This window comes from Hyla sarda, chromosome 5 (genome assembly GCF_029499605.1).
Source record: "Hyla sarda isolate aHylSar1 chromosome 5, aHylSar1.hap1, whole genome shotgun sequence".
NCBI lineage: Eukaryota > Metazoa > Chordata > Amphibia > Anura > Hylidae > Hyla > Hyla sarda.
In genome coordinates, this window is record NC_079193.1 from 71,718,315 (window position 1) to 71,740,838 (window position 22,524).

General features: G+C 42.4%; 1 long non-coding RNA gene across 1 annotated transcript; it reads left to right on the top strand.

Annotated features, from left to right (window-relative positions):
• Positions 1–33: 33 nt before the first annotated feature.
• Positions 34–21,478, top strand: LOC130273228 (uncharacterized). Its single transcript, XR_008843918.1, has 4 exons — positions 34–111; positions 4,170–4,419; positions 18,221–18,373; positions 21,079–21,478. It is a non-coding gene; the product is annotated as an uncharacterized LOC130273228 (long non-coding RNA).
• Positions 21,479–22,524: the final 1,046 nt, after the last annotated feature.

The window sequence follows — 22,524 nt, forward strand, 5'->3', positions numbered from 1 at the left end:
GGCGGTGACAGGGACAGACGGCCGGCCCCGCTCCTCCTCCTCCTCGGCTTCCTGCTCTCCTTCTATCCGCCTCCAGCCCGTGTGTGTCAGCACATCCCTGCCCCGCACTGTGTATGAGCCTCCTCCTCCTCAGCCTGTGGTAATGACACCTTCCCCTACACCACAGGGGGGATGTGTCTGCTGCTGCCGCCTGTGCTGCTACACTGTAACGACAGTCTGCTGTGCTATCTAACCACCTCATGTATCATCTACAAGATCTCTATCACATCTGTGCATCATATCTATATATATATATATATCCATCTATAATATTTCTATCATATCTATTAATCTATCCATCAACACTACAATATTTCTATCATATCCATTAATCTATCCATCAACACTATCATGTGAATCCACCTCATATGTATCCATCTACAATATGTCTGTCATATATATATATATATATATATATATATATATATGAATCTATCCTACTATATATATATATATATATATATATATATATATATATATCTTTTCTATTTAATCTTTTCTGTATCCTATTTTTCCCCCATATGAATATCCATCCACAAAATATCATTATGAAATCTATCTAATCATACCTGTATAATATCTATGCCATATCTGCTATCTATCTATATATCTCATATCTATCTATTATCTATCTATCTCATATCTATCTATCTAGGCAAAAAATAGATATAGAGCAGCACCTCCAAAAACAATGAAAAATTTTGGTAAATTGGGTGAAAGCAAATCACTGGGACCCTGATCTCGAGTCCAAATAGGAACAAGTACAATAGGATGACTGCAGCACTCCAGGATATCAAAGATGAAAAGTTACTTTTATTCCATAAACAGGCAAGTGCGACTTTCGGTGTTCTCACAACACCAATTTCAAGCCTTGAGAATGGTGTCGTGAGAACACCGAAACGTCGCACTTACCTCTTTATTCATCCTTTTGTATCTATCTATCTATCAATCAATCATCTATCTATCAATCATCTATCTATCTATCTATCTATCATCTATCTATCAATCATCTATCTATCAATCATCTATCTATCAATCATCTATCTATCAATCATCTATCTATCATCTATCTATCTATCAATCATCTATCTATCTATCAATCATCTATCTATCTATCTATCAATCATCTATCTATCAATCATCTATCTATCTATCTATCAATCATCTATCTATCATCTATCCAAAAAATGGTACAGCAGGAAATAGAAGGCAGCAAACTTAGAAGTAGAGCGGGTGCTGTCCACGGTCAGGCTCTGGTCCTGATCCCCCAACATGATTTACCAAACAAATGCGTGGTAGCACTCCAAACGGTGAATGAAATAAGTGGCTTTATTTTCATCAACAGGTGTCACCTCACATGACTTGGTCACCTCACATGACCTTTGTCAAGCACTGCTTCACGTGAGGTGACCGAAACGTCACGCACCTGTTGATGAAAATAAAGCCATTTCATTCACCATTTGGAGTGCTACCACGTATTCGTTTGGTATATCTAAAAAAAGGTAGAAATTGGCCAGCACATACTGATACACAACTATTGCATGGACTCGACGTACAGGTGCAGCAGCTAAACTACAAACACAAGCAAGAGAATTACAGCAGCACACTGCTAGCACAAAGATATATATGATATGCTATATTGCTATAGTGAAAAATAGAGGTACTTAGCTTACCATTTGGCCAAATAGTGTGAACCATCCCATCTATTCACAATGTGGGAGATTTATCAAAACCTGTGCAGAGGAAAAGTTGCCCAGTTGCCCATAGCCACCAATCAGATCGCTTCTTTCATTTTTAACAAGGCCTCTGCAAAATGAAAGAAGCGATCTGATTGGTTGCTATGGGCAACTGGGCAACTTTTCCTCTGCACAGGTTTTGATAAATCTCCCCCAATATCTGTATTATATCTATCTGTCCACAAGGACACTAGTCAGAAATATCACAAAAAAAAAATCTACATTTTTGTTGTCATCCAGTAAAACACGGCATACACAAATATATATATAGATATATATAGATATATATAAAAACCTCATATTTTGCTCGGAATACTGCACATTTGCCCAAGGCCTAGTGACCATTATCAGCGGTGCATATCATACATGCAAACTCACATTAGGCACAAATATATATGGAAAAGACTTTAACCCCCACAGTACAAGGACAAAGTCCCACTTTGTGTAAAAGCATTACAATGCATAGCTATATAGAAGAGACACTCTGTGGCCATATTCTGGCAAAATAGTAATGTGTTCCATTGGTCAATAGCCTAAAAATTCCATAATGATGCCCAACGAGACGGCAATGCATTTCTAGTGGATTCCACTGAATTTGAATTTCTATGCCAGATACGACTCAGAATTCACCAGCAGAATTTTTCTGCTGGATTCCACTCAACTGAGTGAACATGGCCTTAATGGTTTGCAAGCAAGCTGCTGCTTAAAGGGGTACTCCTGTGCTTAGACATCTTATCCCCTATCCAAAGGATAGGGGATAAGATGCCTGATCGTGGGAGTCCCGTGGCTGGGGACCCCCGGGATCGTGCACACGGCACTCCGTTTGTAATCAGTATCCGGAGCGTGTTCGCTCCGGGTCTGATTACCGGTGACCACACTACCGGCGGATTGTGACGTCACGCCTCCGCCCCTGTGTGACATCACGCTCCGCCCCTCAATGCAATCCTACGGGAGGGGGCGTGACAGCTATCACCCCCTCCCGTATGCTTGCATTGAGGGGCGGAGCGTGACGTCACATGCCGCTGGTCGTGTGGTCGCCGGTAATCAGTAGTGTTGCTCACGAATATTCGCAATTCGAATATTATTCGCGAATATCGCATATTCGCGAATTCGCGAATTTCGCGAATATAGCGCTATATATTCGTAATTACGAATATTGGTTTTTTTTTTTTTTTTTTTTTTTTTTTTTTACAGTACACATCACAGTGATCACCCCTCTCTGCTTCCAGCTTGTGTGGTGTAAAGAAGGCTCTAATACTACTGTGTGAGACTGGCGTGCGAAAATTCGCATATGCAAATTTTCGCATATGCGAATTTTCGCGTATGCTAATTTTGTATATGTTAATATTCACGTATGTTAATTTTCGCATATGCGAAAATAAAACGAGAATATAACGAATATGCGAATATTCGCGAATATATGACGAATATCCGTCCATATATTCGCGAATATTCGCGAATTCGAATATGGCCTATGCCGCTCAACACTAGTAATCAGACCCGGAGCAAACATGCTCCGGGGACTGATTACAAACGGGGTGCCGCATGCAAGATCCCGGGGGTCCCCAGTGGCGGGACTCCCGTGATCAGGCATCTTATCCCCTATCCTTTGGATAGGGGATAAGATGTGTAACCACCAGAGAACCCCTTTAATTCCACTGTTGTGCGGCCAAGAATGAATACACCCTTTGGCCAGGTGATTTCACTAGTAGACAGCTTGCAAACTACACATGGCAAATGGCTCATACACACTATTTTGGACTGAGGTGTACCCACTTGGCTTCTGCTACATCAGTCCGTACCCTTAACATGTAATGTCTGATGTTGCAGTTAAAGGGGTACTCTGCTGCTCAGCGTTTGGAACAAACTGTTCCGAACACTGGAGCCGGCGCCGGGAGCTCGTGACATCATAGCCCCACCCCCTCATGATGTCACGCCCCATCCACTCAATGCAAGTCTATGGGAGGGGGCGTGACAGCCATCACGCCCCCTCCCATAGACTTGCAATGAGGGGATGGGACATGACATAACGAGGGGGCGGGGCTATGACATCACAAGCTCCCGGCGCCGGCTCCAGCGTTCGGAACAGTTTGTTCCAAACGCTGAGCAGCAGAGTACCCCTTTAACTGGCCTAATAATAGGGGAGACTGATGATAATTTTGATAAATACAGTTGTCTGAGCCCCCAATAGGCTTCTTAATAGGGGCTTCTTATCACTCACAGTAAGTTTCCATTTTATTTTCCTTTGTTTAAAAACAAACAAAAACACATTTAATTCATGTAAATACTGAGATTTCATTTTAAGGAGATTTTGAGGGTTTTTCTTGTGTTACAAAACCTCCCCAACCTACACAAAATAGAAATAAAAAGTCTTTCTTATTCCTTCTCCCGCAGTATATCATTGCCTGATCCTTCTGGGCCTCTGGTTTCTGCAATGATGAAGCATCTATAGAAATGTCATCATCCAGTGGTTTCTGACAAGCCATGTTAAGAAGATACACACAGTGGTCCCTCAAGTTACAATATGAAGTGGTTCCAGGACGACCATTGTATGTTGAAACCATTGTATGTTGAGACCAGAACTCTATGGAAACCTGGTAATTGGTTCTGAAGCCACCAAAATATCATCCAAAAATAGGAAAAGGTGAGAATTAAAGAATAATAAGTAGAAAACTAATACAGATAAAACAAATCCTTACATATAAAAGTAAGAAAGATCTGCTGGGAGCTGTAATCACTGTATATCAGTGTTTCCAAACCAGGGTGCCTCAAGCTGTTGCAAAACTACAACTCCCAGCATGTCCGGATAGCCGGTGGCTGTCCGGGCATGCTGGGAGTTGTAGTTTTGCAACAGCTGGAGGCACCCTGGTTGGGAAACAATGGTTTATGTAGAGGACAGGAGCTTCTTCAGGGTCCTATACAGTACACACAATGTCCCAAATGGAGCCGCCCTTACTTGGTGTCCAAAGGAGCAGCTAACCCACGGCACAGGTAAGGAGTAGTACAGGACTTGTAGTTCCTCCCTGTACTGTAGGGGGCGCTACCAAACAGCCAGTCAGTGCATGCACTTCAGTAATACAGGGGTTTTACCAGTAAAATGCCCATTCTGATTGGTCAGTTCCTCCAGTTGTGACGTGTTTCACAGATCTGGACTGTATGTACATTGTATGTTGAGTCTGGTTTCAAGTTACAATGGTCCAGAAAAGACCATTGTATGTTGAACCTATCGTATGTTGAGGCCATTGTAAGTTGAGGGATCACTGTATTGTAGTTTTTAGCTTTAGGTCTTTGGGACGATAGTGCCTGTACATCTAAACTGTTATTTCCCCCCTGAAGATAAGTCTCTGTGTCCCCTGAAGATGTCTCTGTGCCCCCTGAAGATGTCTCTGTGTACACTGCATTCAACCTTGTCAGGAAGATTCTCTGATGTCTGACAAAAGCCTACGGTATCACAGCTAAGGAAAGTAAATATTAGTTGCATTATGACTTGCCAGTTGCTGCAACCAGAAATCCATATTTGATTTCTGGTGGCTTTTGGGTTGCCATTACTGCAACTAGTAAGTTACAATGTGACCACTTGCATTAGCTTCGATGTAGAGAAATTAGGCCGCTCCGTTCCATGTTACCCACTTTTTTCTTCCCTTGTTATGTTGTAGGGTGATTTGCATCCTCCTACAGGAATTGGTCTCTAGTCGGATTATGTCTGTGTGTGTACATGCCTCTATATTTGCCTTAGCTGCTTACAATGTCTCTTATCTTGTGTCTCGGCTTGTCATTCTGTTCCACAATAGTCATAGTTAATCTGTATCTTGGGTTTGTCCCCTTCACCTCAGCAATAACTATAAACAGTCTGCACTTCCTTTTTCCTTAGATTTTTGTAAACACTTTAAACATCAAATACTGATTTAAAGGGGTTATCCAGGAAAAACTTTTTTTTTATTTTTTATTATATATATCAACTGGCTCCAGAAAGTTAACTTTGGTACTAGACTGGTACCTAGACTGCAACCTTAAAGGGGTACTCCTGAGGAAAATTAAAGGGGTTATCCAGGAAAAAAAACTTAGATATATATATATATATATATATATATATATATATATATATCTATCTATATCTATCAACTGGCTCCAGAAAGTTAAACAGATTTGTAAATTACTTCCATTAAAAAATCTTAATCCTTTCAGTACTTATGAGCTTCTGAAGTTAAGGTTGTTCTTTTCTGTCTAAGTGCTCTCTGATGACACGTGTCTCGGGAACCGCCCAGTTTAGAAGCAAATCCCCATAGCAAACCTCTTCTAAACTGGGCGGTTCCCGAGATACGTGTAATCAGAGAGCACTTAGACAGAAAAGAACAACCTTAACTTCAGAAGCTCATAAGTACTGAAAGGATTAAGATTTTTTAATAGAAGTAATTTACAAATCTGTTTAACTTTCTGGAGCCAGTTGATATGCAAAACATTTTTTTTCCCTGGATAACCCCTTTAAAATTAACCGCAGATTTGTATTTATAGTGATCGATCCATCAAATTTCAACGGGAGCCGTAGCAGTTGTCTTCCTCAACACCTCACTAATACGCTATATACAGCTTGGCCAATGATTGGTCCCCAGTAGAGACATTGGGGGGACAGTGGGGCTGTGAAGACTAGCAAAGCTATCCATTTACTGGGAGACAGTGAGCGCTCCAGAGGTTTTAAAGGCTTTATAAGGAGGTTTAGAAAAAAGTATGATCCTGAGTTTCTGTCATGGAAGACTGGTGTTTACTGCCAGGGAGACCAAAGAGGGTCAAACGTCTTAATAAGTAGTTTTTTTTTTTCTGTTGTTGTTTAACCTGACATCCCCCACATACAGAAAGATGAGCCAACAGGACAAACCAGTCTGAGACCCTGGGCCAATACATTTCATTAGGTACATTTTGTTTATGATACAAGGATCTATACAAACAAAAACATTGGCATATTTACCTATCTATACCTTTGTGTATATATTAATCTCAATATATCTTTATTTACTTAGCTAAACAGATACACCAGGCACTGCACGGAGTAACACTGAAAGTCCCGTATAGATATAGTTGATCGGCTGCAGGTGGTTATAACAGCTGACTATGTCTTTGGGTGCGGACTATCACAAAATAGAAGATAACTTCAACTGCAAATGAAGTGTAGAAAAATGACCTCGCACTCACCTGGACTGTTGCTTTAGCGTGTACAATTTTATTCCAATAACACAGCTGTACGATACATAGATTACAAATCCATGGCGGGGAGCGAGGGCCGGCACGACTCTCAGACGTGGGGCACACCACTGATAGGCTACTAGTTCCGCATCACTGCGGATGCTTCTTCTGGCCCGGGGCACACCACTGATAGGCTACTAGTTTCGTATCACTGCGGACGCTTCTTCTGGCCCAGGGCACACCACTGATAGGCTACTAGTTTCGCGTCACTGCGGACGCTTCTTCTGGCCCGGGGCACACCACTGATAGGCTACTAGTTTGGCATCACTGCGGATGCTTCTTCTGGCCCGGGGCACACCACTGATAGGCTACTAGTTTCGCGTCACTGCGGACGCTTCTTCTGGCCCGGGGCACACCACTGATAGGCTACTAGTTTGGCATCACTGCGGATGCTTCTTCTGGCCCGGGGCACACCACTGATAGGCTACTAGTTTTGCGTCACTGAGGACGCTTCTTCTGGCCCGGGGCACACCACTGATAGGCTACTAGTTTGGCATCACTGCGGATGCTTCTTCTGGCCTGGGGCACACCACTGATAGGCTACTAGTTTGGCATCACTGCGGATGCTTCTTCTGGCCCGGGGCACACCACTGATAGGCTACTAGTTTGGCGTCACTGCGGACGCTTCTTCTGGCCCGGGGCACAACACTGATAGGCTACTAGTTTCGTATCACTGCGGACGCTTCTTCTGGCCCAGGGCACACCACTGATAGGCTACTAGTTTCGTATCACTGCGGACGCTTCTTCTGGCCCAGGGCACGCCACTGATAGGCTACTAGTTTCGCGTCACTGCGGACGCTTCTTCTGGCCCGGGGCACACCACTGATAGGCTACTAGTTTGGCGTCACTGCGGACGCTTCTTCTGGCCCGGGGCACAACACTGATAGGCTACTAGTTTCGTATCACTGCGGACGCTTCTTCTGGCCCAGGGCACACCACTGATAGGCTACTAGTTTCGTATCACTGCGGACGCTTCTTCTGGCCCAGGGCACGCCACTGATAGGCTACTAGTTTCGCGTCACTGCGGACGCTTCTTCTTGCCCGGGGCACACCACTGATAGGCTACTAGTTTAGCGTCACTGCGGACGCTTCTTCAGGCCCAGGGCACACCACTGATAGGCTACTAGTTTGGCGTCACCGCGGACGCTTCTTCCAGCCCAGGTGTACGTTAGAAGCTGTTCTCATGGTTGTGGGGAAGCCAACTTGTACCAATCACATATTGGTGGCATATCCTAGTGACATCGATCGCAGTTAGTATGGACCCTTTAACCCTACTGAACTCAGAAACAGAAGAACCAGTTGGTGATGAAGGTGAATCCAATTTGGATAAAAACTCACTTTTTCACTAGAGTTATCTTTTAAAGCAGATAAATGAATATTAGAATCTTGTTTAGTGTGTCTCAACAAACACTAGGTATATAAAGCTGGTCATAGACACAACAATTTAAAGGGATACTCTAAACCTAGACATCTTATTCCCTATCCTTTGGATAGGGGATAAGATGTCTAGGAGAAGAGTACCCCTTTAAAGGCCATTTGTGGCCGAAAACAACCTATCCCCTATTGAAAGGATAGGGGATAAGTGTTTGATCATGGAGGGTCTGACCGCCGGGACCCCCTGCGATCTCCTACATGGGACCACAGCTTTGCCACGGCTCTGCCACAGCTCTCCCGACTTACGTCCAACATGTTTATGATAATATCATGGGGGGGTTGATAAATTTGGGGCACATAAGCAAAAAACTACAAATCGCTTCAGTACATCACTTTGATTCCTCTTCTGCGACTTTTTTTTTACCTCATTGCTCAGAAAAATATTTTTTTACAATGCTCTCCACAGCCAGTTTTGCAACAAATTTTGGGCCTTACGACTAACTTGAGATTTTTTTTTTTAAAGAAAAGTCGCACTTGATAAATGGGGCAAAGTGATAGACTACAAAGTGAAAAACCAAGAGTGTGTACAAAAGTTATTTTAGTCAAAATTACTATAGCAAAAAGTTGTTCAAATTTTGATTTCTCATGATCTTTATGTTACTAGATTATTTTTTACCTAACTTTTTTTGGGTAAATTCTGCTTAAACCCTTATCAGTTATCACACGAGAAAATACACAAGCAGCAATGCACATAAATGATGCTTTATATAATCTAATCTTGGCAAACCATATAAAATGTGTGGCTTCTTGCGACTTCCTCTAGCTGACCAAGACAGCTTTCTTTAGAGAAGAGGTTGTAACATTGAGACAAACCCTTTAATCAGGTTCACGAGAAACGATACTTTGTTACATAGAATTCGGTTTTGCATTGACTCTGAGTCACTATCTTTATGCTCAAGTTCTGTGACAAACTTTGCAAAAGACCAAACTCTTATGTCAATCCTCTAAACCTCTGGCAGTGGATTATCCCCCATCAGAACAAAGATTCAAGTGCGTTGAACCCCAAAATGGTTGACTTTGCTTTCTTTGGACATTGGCTGGGGGGGCAAGTTGGAACACCCCATACACATTACATGGTTAACTGATCCTGCTTAAATTGCTGGCTTTGACCACTGTTGGTCCAATGAATATGGCCACCATACGAAATGGCCACCATTGTTGGTTTGACTGCAAGCTATCTCGTCCCTAAGCCCCCCCCCCCCCTCCTCCACCCCACATATACTCACATGAATGCTTAAAGCATTCAGAATAGATACAGGAGGGTCTATGCCACTGCCAGACCCCTCAAAAGTTCAACAAGCCCAATCCTTCACTTCCCCGACCTCATCCTTCTGGAGAGAGCCAGGTGGCCCCCATACACTTTAGATAGCCCTCCAGTTCTGATACATTAGGTTAACTTTTTTCTTAGGTATATGGGGGACATTTAATATACTATAAGACAATCCCATTTTAGGATGGTTACAATATATTTGTCCTATTAAAAAAGGAGACAGTCAATAAGTATAGCCCCTTATGTAATAAAAACAGGTGAGGTCCATTGCCTGAGTGGGGAAAGTCAAAGGACAAAATCGGGGAATGGGTGTTAATTTACTCCTATATTTTAACAATGCCTTTTCCTCCAGGTGTTTTTGTCTAGTTTTATCCTTAACACTTCAATAGGCAAGTAATTGAGGAGACCATTGTTTGTTACCAGAAGTGATCCTGATAGCATCTTTCAATCTTGTAATCGGCAGAACATACGACCTTGCTGGTTCGGTGCCCTTGTTGTGTAGACCATCTTGTTTATTCAGAATGTAATCTTATTATGTATCACAAGTGAAAACGAGGAATTAACTGAGCCCGATCTATTCTCAGAATGATAAAGAATTTCTTTTAAGTAATCATCTTATCCAAGGTAATTAAAGTCGCCTATCGGAAGATTACAGCATAAGTTTAATAGTGATGCTTTGGTGGGTACCCAATAAATTATTGAGTAATTCTCTTGAAGGGGAAAGGTTCACCCTATACCTGATTTAGTCTTTATATGTTGTTCTCCCAACAGAGACAATCTGTAATGCTAACTGATTCTGGGGGGTAGGACACCCAAAGATGTCCTACTCACCCCAATACTCACAAGCTTAGTGCTCATCACTGTACGGAAGCCCCATAGGGAGTGAATTGAGTGCTGGATACGCACACAGAGTGCTTCGCCCATTTAGGGGTACAAGTTTCCTTTATTTTTGTGATCAGTGTTACCTCACTGATCAGCCTGTTATGCCCTATCCTGTAAATAGGAGGTAACCTATGGAGATGGGAATACCTCTTTAAGATAGCCATACATATTAGTATAAAGTCAGATGCATCTGCTCAGCGATTGGCCAACCATCTAATGTGCATGGTGGACTTGTGACTCTTCTCCTTGTGACTCTTCCCCTTGGACTTGTTACTCTTCCCTTTGGACTTGTGACTCTTCCCCTTGGACTTGTGACTCTTCCCCTTGTGACTCTTCCCCTTGGACTTGTGACTCTTCCCCTTGGACTTGTGACTGTTCCCCTTGGCAGATGTCAGGAACGAAAAGGATTGCCATTGAGGATGCATACCAAACCGAGTGTGCATGTGAATGTGTCAGCTGACTGAAATGTATGGTCAGCTTTAGTCCAAAGCCACTGATTTGACTATTCCTTAATTTTAGGTTCTTCTAGTACTTTCTATGCCAGTTGTTTTATTTCTCCTCTACAACATGTCATTTAGACACATTAAAGCAATGGGATGACATCAATGGGCTGATGACATTGGTTCCATTAAAATGGGTGGGTTTTGGGGTTTAGGTTTTACAGCTCTGGTATTACCCAAGTGAAAAAAATTAATTATACCTTGTAACAAGTGTCAGGACCACTCTGTTCATGGTAACACAGACGGTTCTACATCCAAGGACGGTTCTACATGTCAAGATTTCAGAAAAAAATATTTTGAGAAGAACTTAAAGGGGCACCCCGCTGAAAATTTTTTAATCCAAAGCATAGGGGATAAGATGTCTAATCGCGGGGGTCCCACCACTGGGATCTCCGCTGCAGCACCGCTGTTATTCGGTGCATGGAGCGAACTCCGCTCCGTACCCGATGACTGGTGTACACAGGCACTATGTCACCCCCATTCATGTTTATTGGAGGAGGCATGATGGCTACAGACTAGCCCGCACACCCCCTCCTATAGACATGAATGGGGGGGGGGGGGGGGTGACATCATGAACACGGAAAATCCAAGCTTCTGTGTTCCAGACGCTGACGCTGCCGACTCGGAGATCGACATCTTATCCTCTATTCTTTGGATGGGGGATAAGATGTCCTTAGGTTGTGTGTGGTATTGCAGCTCAGTTCTATTGAACTGAATGAAGCTTAGTTGTAATGCCACACACAACCTGAGGACAGGGGTGGTGCTGTTCTTGGAATAAATTTTGCTCTGTTTTCTTATTCCTGAATACCCCTTTAATTTATATTGCACAACTTTTTGCAGGACATGAGACCCCCACCCCCTCAACAGAAGCCTATAGTGCTACCATCACATGACTATCAGGGTCATTGACATGACAATATTTGCTAGATTTACTCACATAAAGTGCAGCTATATCATAAGACACTTGTGCACCACAAAAGTTGCACTATGTGGTGTGATGTTAAGATATTGAAAAGGTGATAATGTTTAGTGCATGTGAATTGCCATGTCTATGCTCCATATAGTTTAGTATTGTTATTTATAGCTGTTTAATCCCATCTGTCTAGATGGTATAGATGTGGTAACTGATCACATCAAGTTGTACCCAGACACAATTACTTTCACACAACATTTGCAGCCTTTAATTGTGATACGGGACTCCAAGTACATTGTATGCAATGAGGCATTTACATAGAAATACACAGTTGTCAGCTATGACTTGGCTGGGTAAATAAATATCCCTGCTATCAGCGAGGAGGAGGAGGGTGACTAAGGGACTAGTTAGGAACCTGTAGGGACTTGTTCACATCGGTCACTTCTATCGCTGCCCATACACGGCCAGAACCTGCAGCTCAGAATGAGCAAGTGAATAAATATGTAGTTTGATCACCACATATATGACACAGCCATCCTACTACAATATTAGACCTATTACCCTATAGTGGATTTTCTATTAATCTATAGAATCTAGAGCAGTTTTTTTTTCAACCAGTGTGCCCCCAGCTGTTGCAAAACTACAACTCCCAGCATGCCCGGACAGCCAAAGGCTGTCCGGGCATGATGGAAGTTGTAGTTTTGCAACAGCTGGAGGCACACTGATTGGGAAATACTGATCTAGAGACTCAAAATAAAATAAGACCAGCTAAGGGTACGTTCACACGGGCGGATTTATTTGCGGGTTACCCACTGCGTATTTGAAAGGGGGCGGGCTCTTCTTGGCTGTCCCTACTGACTTCAAAGGGGCTTGCGTCGGATTTTCCGCAGCGTAAATTCCGCTGTGAAAAATCTGCTGCGGACAGCAGAGAAGAGCCTGCCCCCTTTCAAATACGCAGCGGGAACCCCGCAAATAAACCCGCCCGTGTGAACGTACCCTATATCTGGACGCAACTGATGCCCCAACCGATGGCCAAATGCATCAGTTGGCTAGGATCTGTAAAATACATTCCACTGTCTGGCAGCATGTCCAGCAATCCGGTGTCCAAATTGTAGTGCCAGATAACTGTGAACGGTCCCATTTAAAGGACACCTGTAGTGTAAAATAACTTATCCCCTATACAATGGACCCCCCGCGATCTCCTGTACGGGGTCCGGCATTCTGCCAGAAGGGAGTGTTTCGTCCCCGCATGACGCGCCGGCTGAAACGCCCCCTCCATGTATTGCTGGAACATTCAATTGTGCGGAATGTCCACCTATTCTGCATATTTTAGTCCACGTGAACATGACCTAAGACTCTGTTCACACTAGGGGTATCCACAAAGAGTACTCCCTGATGTATATACCTCAGCTATATACCTCTGATGGATGCCACCTACTATATTAGGGCGGTACAGTCTGCTGTGGTAAAAATAAAATAAAAGTATGGAGCTGCATACCAGGCTAGTGGAGGCTAAAAGGACACACTTTTAGCCTCTATTTGGTTAATGGGGGCCTATGGCTAGGTTCCAAAATTTCCCGATACATACGACAAAATGTATTTGCATAATGACATGTGAACAGAGCCTTATACGTATGGCCAGGTCTAATATGGCTTATTATAAATAGTAACCAAAGGATATTGCCCTCACTAGTTTCCCCTTATTATTGGATTTGTTGACTTTAAATAAGATATAAAATGTAGTAAAAATGTATGTGTTTATTCACGTCCCTTTGGTCTATAGTACATTTTGTGTTCAAGATAAGTATAAAAAAAGGGGACAAGAAAAGAGAATATTTCTTTATAGCACTGCGCATTAGAACAAGGCTAGAGGAGGAAGCAGATTATCTCAGTTCACCAACAAACTAGATAATGTGCTGGGAGAAACAAGAGAAGATTGATTCCGAGCACTTTATATGGTTTCTAGGCAAAGCTGAAAATAGAAATATATCTGTGAAGTATATTATAGTAAGCATTGCTACACATGTAAGACAGGCGTTCTGCACTCAGCTAAACTTCACACATAACTCTATATTAGTAAAATGATACAAATTAAAGGGGTAGTCCAGTGGTGAAAAACTTATCCCCTATCCTAAGTATAGGGGATAAGTTGAGATTGCGGGGGGTCCAACCGCTGGGGCCCCCTGCGATCTCTCTGTACGGGCCCCCGGCTCTCCGGCCAGATAGCGGGTGTCGACCTCCGCACGAAGCGGCAGCCGACACGCCCCCTCAATACATCTCTATGGCAGAGCCAGAGATTGCTGAAGGCAGCGCTTCGGCTCTGCCATAGAGTTGTATTGAGGGGGCGTGTCGGCCGCCGCTTCGTGCGGAGGTCGACACACCCCCTTCCCGCAGGCTGTCGGGGCTCCGTACAGGAGATCGCAGGGGGCCCCAGCGGTCGGACCCCCCGTGATCTCAAACTTATCCCCTATCCTTAGGATAGGGGATAAGTTGTTCACCACTGGGTCACCACTGGACTACTCCTTTAAAGGGGTATTCCAGGCAAAAACTTTTTTTTATTTATCAACTGGCTCCGGAAAGTTAAACAGATTTGTAAATTACTTCTATTAAAATATCTTAATCCTTCCAATAGTTATTAGTTTTCTGTCTAATTGCTCAATGATGATGTCACGTCCCGGGAGCTGTGCATGATGGGAAAATATCCCCATAGGAACTGCACAGCTCCCGGGACGTGAGTCATCAGAAAGCAGTTAGACAGAAAACAGCAACTCAAATTCAGAAGCTAATAACTATTGGAAGGATTAAGATTTTTTAATAGAAGTAATTTACAAATATGTTTAACTTTCCGGAGCCAGTTGATATATAAAAAAAGTTTTTGCCTGGATAACCCCTTTAAGGCATCCACTTTTATGTTCACAAGTACTGTTTACACTGTGGATTTGATGCTGCAGATTTTAGGCTGTGTTCAATTATCTATCTACTGTATATTGATTTAGGGTAGCAACACACGTAAAAGATATGCTGCATATTTTCTGCAGCAGAAAATGTGGTAAAAAGGCAGAAGTGGATCCAGCTGGGAGGGGTATTAGAACACTTTCCTTGATATTCCCCCTTCCAGTTGGATCCACTTCTGCTGAAGAAAATATGCAGCATATAGTTTAAATGTGTTCCAACCCTAATGAAAGGGTAGTAAATGCCCTGAAACATATTGGCCCTCATTTACTATTGCAAACCCGACGTGCTTTGCCGGGTTCTGCGCCAGATTCTGTCCGTGCCAGAATTGAAAAAAAACCCGACTAACTCTCCATTTTACTAAGAAAATCCGAAAAGGGGCGTGGCTGTTGGAGGAAAGGGGCGTGGTCACAAAAGGGGCGTGTTCCTGACATTTTCACAAAAAACAAACATATTTACTAAGGTTTCCACAGGTAAATGTGGTGGATTTCAGCTGAGGAAAACCAGACAGATCAGATCATGTGTAAAAAAAGGAAAATGTAGGGAAACCTTAGTAAATACCGAGGGAAAAAAATTGTAGGGAATTAAAACTCAACAAAGAAACCTACACAACACTCTTTGTGGCCATTGTGTGTGTTTAACAATAAAAGATAACCCTCTGCCAGCAGCGCCTATCCTAGCTGCCGAACCTTTGCTCTCCATTCCGCTGCAGCTGATTCCTCTTCAATAATATGCGGTTGTAAGTGTGGCGCCTGAATTCTGCACAACTGCCCAAGGTTAGTGCGTTTTACGCTTATCTTGTATCTTCCATTGCAATCAAGGTTCCACACAAGGAAGCGCTCCTGTGTCTTTTGTCTATTTCTACCCTAAGGGCAGGGTCACACAAGCGTATTTTGCTGCGTATTTGCTGCTGCGTATTTTCCTACCAATTGAAGTCAATGGATAGCAAAATACGCAGCGGATTTTGCTTCCAATTGACTTCAATGGGTAGGAGAATACGCAGCAGCAAATATGCAGCAAAATTCACCACGTGACCCTGCCCTAACACTGCATGAAATCTGCAACATAAAAATTCACAGCATAAAATCTGCAGTGCATACAGCACATGTGAACATGCCCTTACCCACTACACCGTCTACATGAACTTTTTGTGTATGAGAAATCCAGTTCCTGGAAGCAGTTAAAGCAAAGGGCTTCAAACTGTGGCCCTCCAGATGTTGCTAGACTACAACTCCCAGCATGCCCGGAATTGTAGTTTTGCAACATCTGGAGAGCCACAGTTTGAAGACCACTGAGTTAAAGGCTATCACCAGCCCCGACACATAGTGATATATTACTGCCTTCCTCTGCCCTGATACTCTGTTCTGATGGGAACATTTGAAAAAAACTCTTAAAAGCCTCCCTTTTGAGTAGAATTATCCTGTATTTACATGCATATTCTTCCAGGTCAGTAAATAAGATTATATTACTGTTTAGGGACATAATAAAGAGGCAGAACTGTGGTATAAAGTGGCTAGTTGTCATCACTAAGGCTAGGTGCACAGTGTATTGTCAGGCTTAAAGGGGTTATCCAGGGGAAAAAAAACTTTTTTTTATAAATCAACTGGCTGCAGAAAGTTAAACAGATTTGTAAATTACTTCTATTAAAAAATCTAAATCCTTTCAGTACTTATGAGCTGCTGAAGTTGAGTTGTTCTTTTCTGTCTAAGATCTCTCTGATGACACTTGTCTCGGGAACTGTCCAGAGTAGAAGCAAATCCCCATAGCAAACCTCTTCTACTCTGTGCAGTTCCCAAGACAAGCAGAGATGTCAGCAGAGAGCACTGTTGGCGGACAGAAAAGAACAACTCAAGTTCGGCAGCTAATAATTATTGGAAGGATTAAGATTTTTTATAGTAGTAATTTACAAATCTGTTTAACTTTCTGGAACCAGTTGATATATAAAGAAAAAAAAATGTTTTTCCCCTGGAATACCCCTGCACTTTCATTTTTTCCTCCTTTCCTTTTAAAAATCATAACCCTTTCAATTTTGCACATTAAAATCTATATGATGGCTTATTTTTTGCGCCACCAATTCTACTTAGGTTTCTATGCAGTAAATTTTTCGGTATAGATTACACCGTATCTTATTCTGTAGGTCCATACGATTAAAATGATCCCCTACTTATATAGGTTTGATTTTGTCGCACTTCTGGAAAAAATCATAACAACATGCAGGAAAATTTATATGTTTAAAATTGCCATCTTCTGACCTGTATAACGTTTCTTTTTTCCACGTACGGGGCGGACTTTTTGGACGCTTTTTATAAATTTTTCGTGATATAAAAAGTGAACAAAAATACGCTAGTTTGGTCTTTGGAATTTTTTGCGTGTAAGCCATTGACCGTGCAGTTTAATTAACTTTATATTTTAGGGGAGGGGTTAAATAATCTTTATTTTTTTCACTTCTTTTTTGCAATGTTATAGCTCCCATAGGAGACTATAACATGCATTACATTGATCTCTCATACTGTTCAATGCTATGCCATAGCATAGCACTGATCAGCGTTTCTGCCGCTTGACTGCTCCTTCCTGGATCTCAGCCATGGAGCAGCCATTCGGCGATCGGACAGCGAGGAGGCAGAAAGGGATCCTCCATGCGTCCTGCATGCTGTTCGGTGGAATCGCGGCGTCCAGAACAGCACCACTTAGCTAACCGTTTACTGTTTACTTTTGTTTTAGACGCGGCGATCAAGTTTAAACACCGTGTTTAAAGGGTTAATGCCGGACATCAGCCTGATCGGCGATATGTCCTGCATTATCTGTGGGTCCCGGTTGCTTATAGCAACCGGGACCCTCCGGGTATGATGCGCGCTCACCTGCTGAGCGTGCGTCATACTTCGAGAGCTGCAGATGGACATTAATTTACACCCATTTGCGGCAAGGGGTTATTTCATTATCAAAAAATTAGTCCGTAAAATCACTGAAAAATTTTACTGTATTTTTAACATTAATGTGCTCTATGTAAGTCTATAGGAAATTGGTTGTCTGTGCACACTATATATATAAGAATTTATGTATTTTTTTCCATACGTCTAAGAAAATTATATTTCACTTATTTACGCAAATTGAAAAAATAAATATTTTTCTATATTGTGTGCACAGACAACCACTTTCCCATTGACTTACATAGAGCACATTAATGTTAGAAATGTCAAAAGTTTTTGATTGTTTGGCTAGAGAAGCAGTCAACTAAGCACTTCTCTTTTTGCTGCAGGAGACAGATTCTACAGTCTATAGAGCCGTCTTGGACAGCAACGCACAAGATGCTTTTTTCGCCTCATTCTGGTGATCGTCGGGGGTCTGAACATCCAGACACTGATCAAATATTTTGACATATCTCTTTGATATGTCAAAAGCTTCTACCAAGGTAGGTAAAGCCTTAATGACCTCCTATTTTTTTTTATTTTTACCTTTCTGCTTTTCAGGCATTACTTTTTATTAATTTTTTTCATTTATTTGACCATATGGGGCCTTGTCTACAGGGGGAAAAAAAATGTTGTGTGCTATTTACGGGTACATATAAATTACTGTGTACGTTACATAAATCTGTATCATTCTTTTTTTAATTAACTTTTATTACATTTTTTTCTAATCCCATTAAACGGTGGAAAAAAAGTTTTCAAATTAACTGGTGCCAGAGAGTTAAACAGATTTGTAAATTACTGCTATTTAAAAATCTTAAGCCTTTCAGTACTTATCAGCTGCTGTATACTCCAGAGGAAGTTGTGTAGTTTTCAGTCTGACCACAGTGCTCTCTACTGACACCTCTGTCCGTGTCAGGAACTGTCCAAAGCAGGAGAGGTTTGCTATGGGGATTTACTGTTGGCCGAGCGCTGGTCCGGCCAGCAGCTATTCCTCCTGAACCCCCCCCCCCCCCCCCCCCCTATGCCATCACCCTTTCCATGCACACTCCACCAAGTGTGTGTGTGTTTTCAGTAGGCAAAGTCAGACGCTGGCAGAAACAAACGAAGTTGAAATTCAACGTGGCTGCCAGTTCTTTCTACTATTCTTATATGATTAGAATATTATCACTGTTGTCACTGTTTGTATACCATACATAGAAGGTATATGCTAAATGTAGGCTCTGAATATTATGTAAACAGGACTTTAGGTAGGTGGTTCACAAAAATGTATAATGGCCACACAGGGAAATCAGATTTGTTTTGTTGTTTATGGGGTGGGGTTACTTTGAAGGACAAGTACTTGGTTTTGGTTGTAAGTCCACAGACACAGGGACCTTTGTCTCATCAGCTCTAGATTTAAGCATCAGTCCATTGTCGGTCTGGGTGTGACAATTCACACTTTTAGTTAGGATACTGAGGCAAGGCCACAACAGAAACCACAGTGCACAATGCAACCTGAGTGCGTATTGTAAAGTTCAGTCAATGAAGATGAGGTGTGACATTTTAATGGTCATTAATAATCTCAGGAGAGGAATTACTTGTGAATTTCTATGTTTACACTAATCCAAAACACTTAAGATTGTGGTGGCGGGGTATGTAGTGCAGGGTAGATGTTGTTACCCTAGGGGCAGATGGCATTAACCCATTGTATTCGTGACGCCAGGGAATGGTTTACCCTATAACCACCCGAAGGTATACCGCTGGATCCTGGGCTAGGCACGGGGGCAATAAAGACTCAGACACCAAATTATGGATAACGGCAGCTTTACTGAGGGTAGACAGTTGGTAAAGTCTATACAGTTCAGCCAGGGCCCAAGGAGGTGACCAGTGACACAGAGACCTTAAGGGCTTGCTGGGACTTGTAGTAGGACTGGACAATTGAATGCAGACCACACTGACTTGACAGATGACAGGGACTGACTTGACTTAACTCATAAGGCTGTGACTTTATCTTACTTGACTTGATGGTGGCTGCAGGACTGGACTTTGAGGTCTCCAACACTCTGGACACACACACTAGGCGACTGCACTGGACCTTAGCGGGAAGCAAGAGCTAAGAGCTCAAGAAGGGAAGAAGCTCCACCCAGGGCTTATATGGGGAGACTAGCAGGGAGCCCATAGGTCACTCTTGGGGTCACCTGGTCACTGATACCTCCTGAGTAACAATCACATGACATAATTCTTAAAGATATAACACATTTTATACTACAATACACTGCAGAACATATGTACAGGGGGGAAACAGGTGCACGGGGCCCTGAGGACACTGAAGGAGGGCGCCTGACAGGACAGCAAGGGTACGGGGCTACATCTCCCATACTGGCAAAGTGAAAAGAAGAAAGACTCAGCGACTCACCATGCTGCAGATAAACTTCTCTTTAATCCAAGAGGTACAACCACGTACACATCAAGGCAAGGGAGGGCATGGAGGGAGGCAGGGGGTGCGGGTAGGACTGCACGGTTTCGTGCCAACTTGGCACTTCTTCAAGTTACTTGGTGCAAGTTGCTGGAAGAAGTGCCAAGTCGGCACGAAACCGCGCAGTCCTACCCGCACCCCCTGCCTCCCTCCATGCCCTCTCTTGCCTTGATATGTACATGGTGGTACCTATTGGATTAAAGAGAAGTTTATCTGCAGCATGGTGAGTCGCCGAGTCTTTCTTCTTTTCACTTTGCTTTGAATGGACTTGATATACTCGCAGCTCCACCTTAGTCAGCATGTGTGGATCCCGGGCTGTTTTATTCATCTACCAGTAATATTAGTTCAACATTTTCAGTGGTGCCAGACACCGTTCACTCCTTTTAACTATCTCCCATACTGGGCTACCACAATCACATGTATTCTCTATGTCAAGCACATGTGAACTCCACTTGTGTTCCATACATCCTGTGATCTATAAACTCATGACTAAGGATCTATAAGGAGTGCTACAATCATTTACAGCTGTGATGATTCTGGGAACATTACATATTAGATACATTATAATCCCCTTTTTCCCGTTTCCACTTCGCCTTTTCACTTGTAATTTACATCTATCTAATCTATGTATTTGTTACCAATGTGTTACTTTGCTCGAGGAAAACTATGATCAACATGTATAATATGGAAAATTGTATTCCGTTTTTACGTCAAAATGTAAAAATTATATACTTGCTTTTTTTTTTATTCCAGATGCAGTACAAGATTATTCAGTATTAATAGTTATAAACACATTTCTGTCCCAATTTCACAAAACTCAATTCAAAATTCAATCCAAATTGATTGGACTAGGCACTCTTCACCCAGTGTGTACTGTACAGAGGCAAGGAATCCTGAGTTTTACAGCAGTCTCTGCTCCTGTACACACTTTATATTGGGAATTGCAGAACAATCAGGGCACTTCTGGATCCGAATACAGATATGAAGATTCAAAGTATTGACCCAAAACAAATCTCAGGAAATGTGCACATTTCTAGTCCAATGTAAACATTATTGGTCTTATGTGAAGGGAATATTAGATATGTCATATAAAGCAGGTTGCTGGTTAAAGGGGTACTCTGGGGTACTGGACTAATGAGACACTTATCCCCTATGGACAGGATAGGGGATGTGTTTGATTGAGGGGGATGTGAACACTAGGCCCTCCTCGATTTCCTGTATGAAGCCCATCCTACTTACCCATCACCGGCACACTCCGGCCCCCACTTTTCTGGACGTGGTCAAGTGTTGGCCCACTCAGCCAATCACTGGCCGCATCGATATCTTGCCTTAGCCGGTGATTGGCTGTGTGGGCTGTCACTTGCCCACGTCTAGGAAGGTGAGAGCTGGAGCACACCAAAGATGGATAAGTAGGACAGGCCCCATACAGATTGCGGGGGCTCCAGAGGTCAGACCTCCCCCCAATCAGAGATGTATCCCCTATCATGTGGATAGGAGATAAGCATCTATTAAGTTCAGTTCCCCAAAGTTCCCGGTTAAGTACAACTTCTGGGACCCTCAATAATACAAAGAATAGAGGATCTTGAGTGAATGAATACTTTGAACCCCAACATTTACCAATTCAATTTTTATGAGAATTTCCATGTTTCCATCTTGTTTTTTTTTTTGCTTGTAATAATATATATATATATATATATATATATATATATATATATATATTCCCCAAAAGGTTACTTTTCCTGAGGCACACTATGCTAAACATGTATAATACATAAATAATTTGCTTCTTTTTATTTATTTACTGTCACGCTTCCTCCTCTCTGCAAGTCTAGTAAGTATGTGAACATTATTGGTCTAATGTAAAGTGGATAGGCAAATTATTGGTGGGTTGCAACTGCTAGGACCCTGACAGATATCAAGATGCATGCCCCCCTTTATAAAAGTCTATGGCAGAAAAATTAAGATCCCCAACAATCTAGGTTTTATGAAATATAAATTGACCAAAACTTTGTGTCTATAGCCAACTTTGAGCAAGACCTTCACAGCTACAGTCAGATGATTGTCCAGTGGGTGTTTTTCTTTTATATTTGTCTGTTTGTTGGTGGTGGTTTTGTTATTTGGGCCATAGTTTCGCTTGAAGTTTTATGCTTATTGCATCATTTATGTATTCAGGTAGGAACAGATTTGGTTGAAGTAACA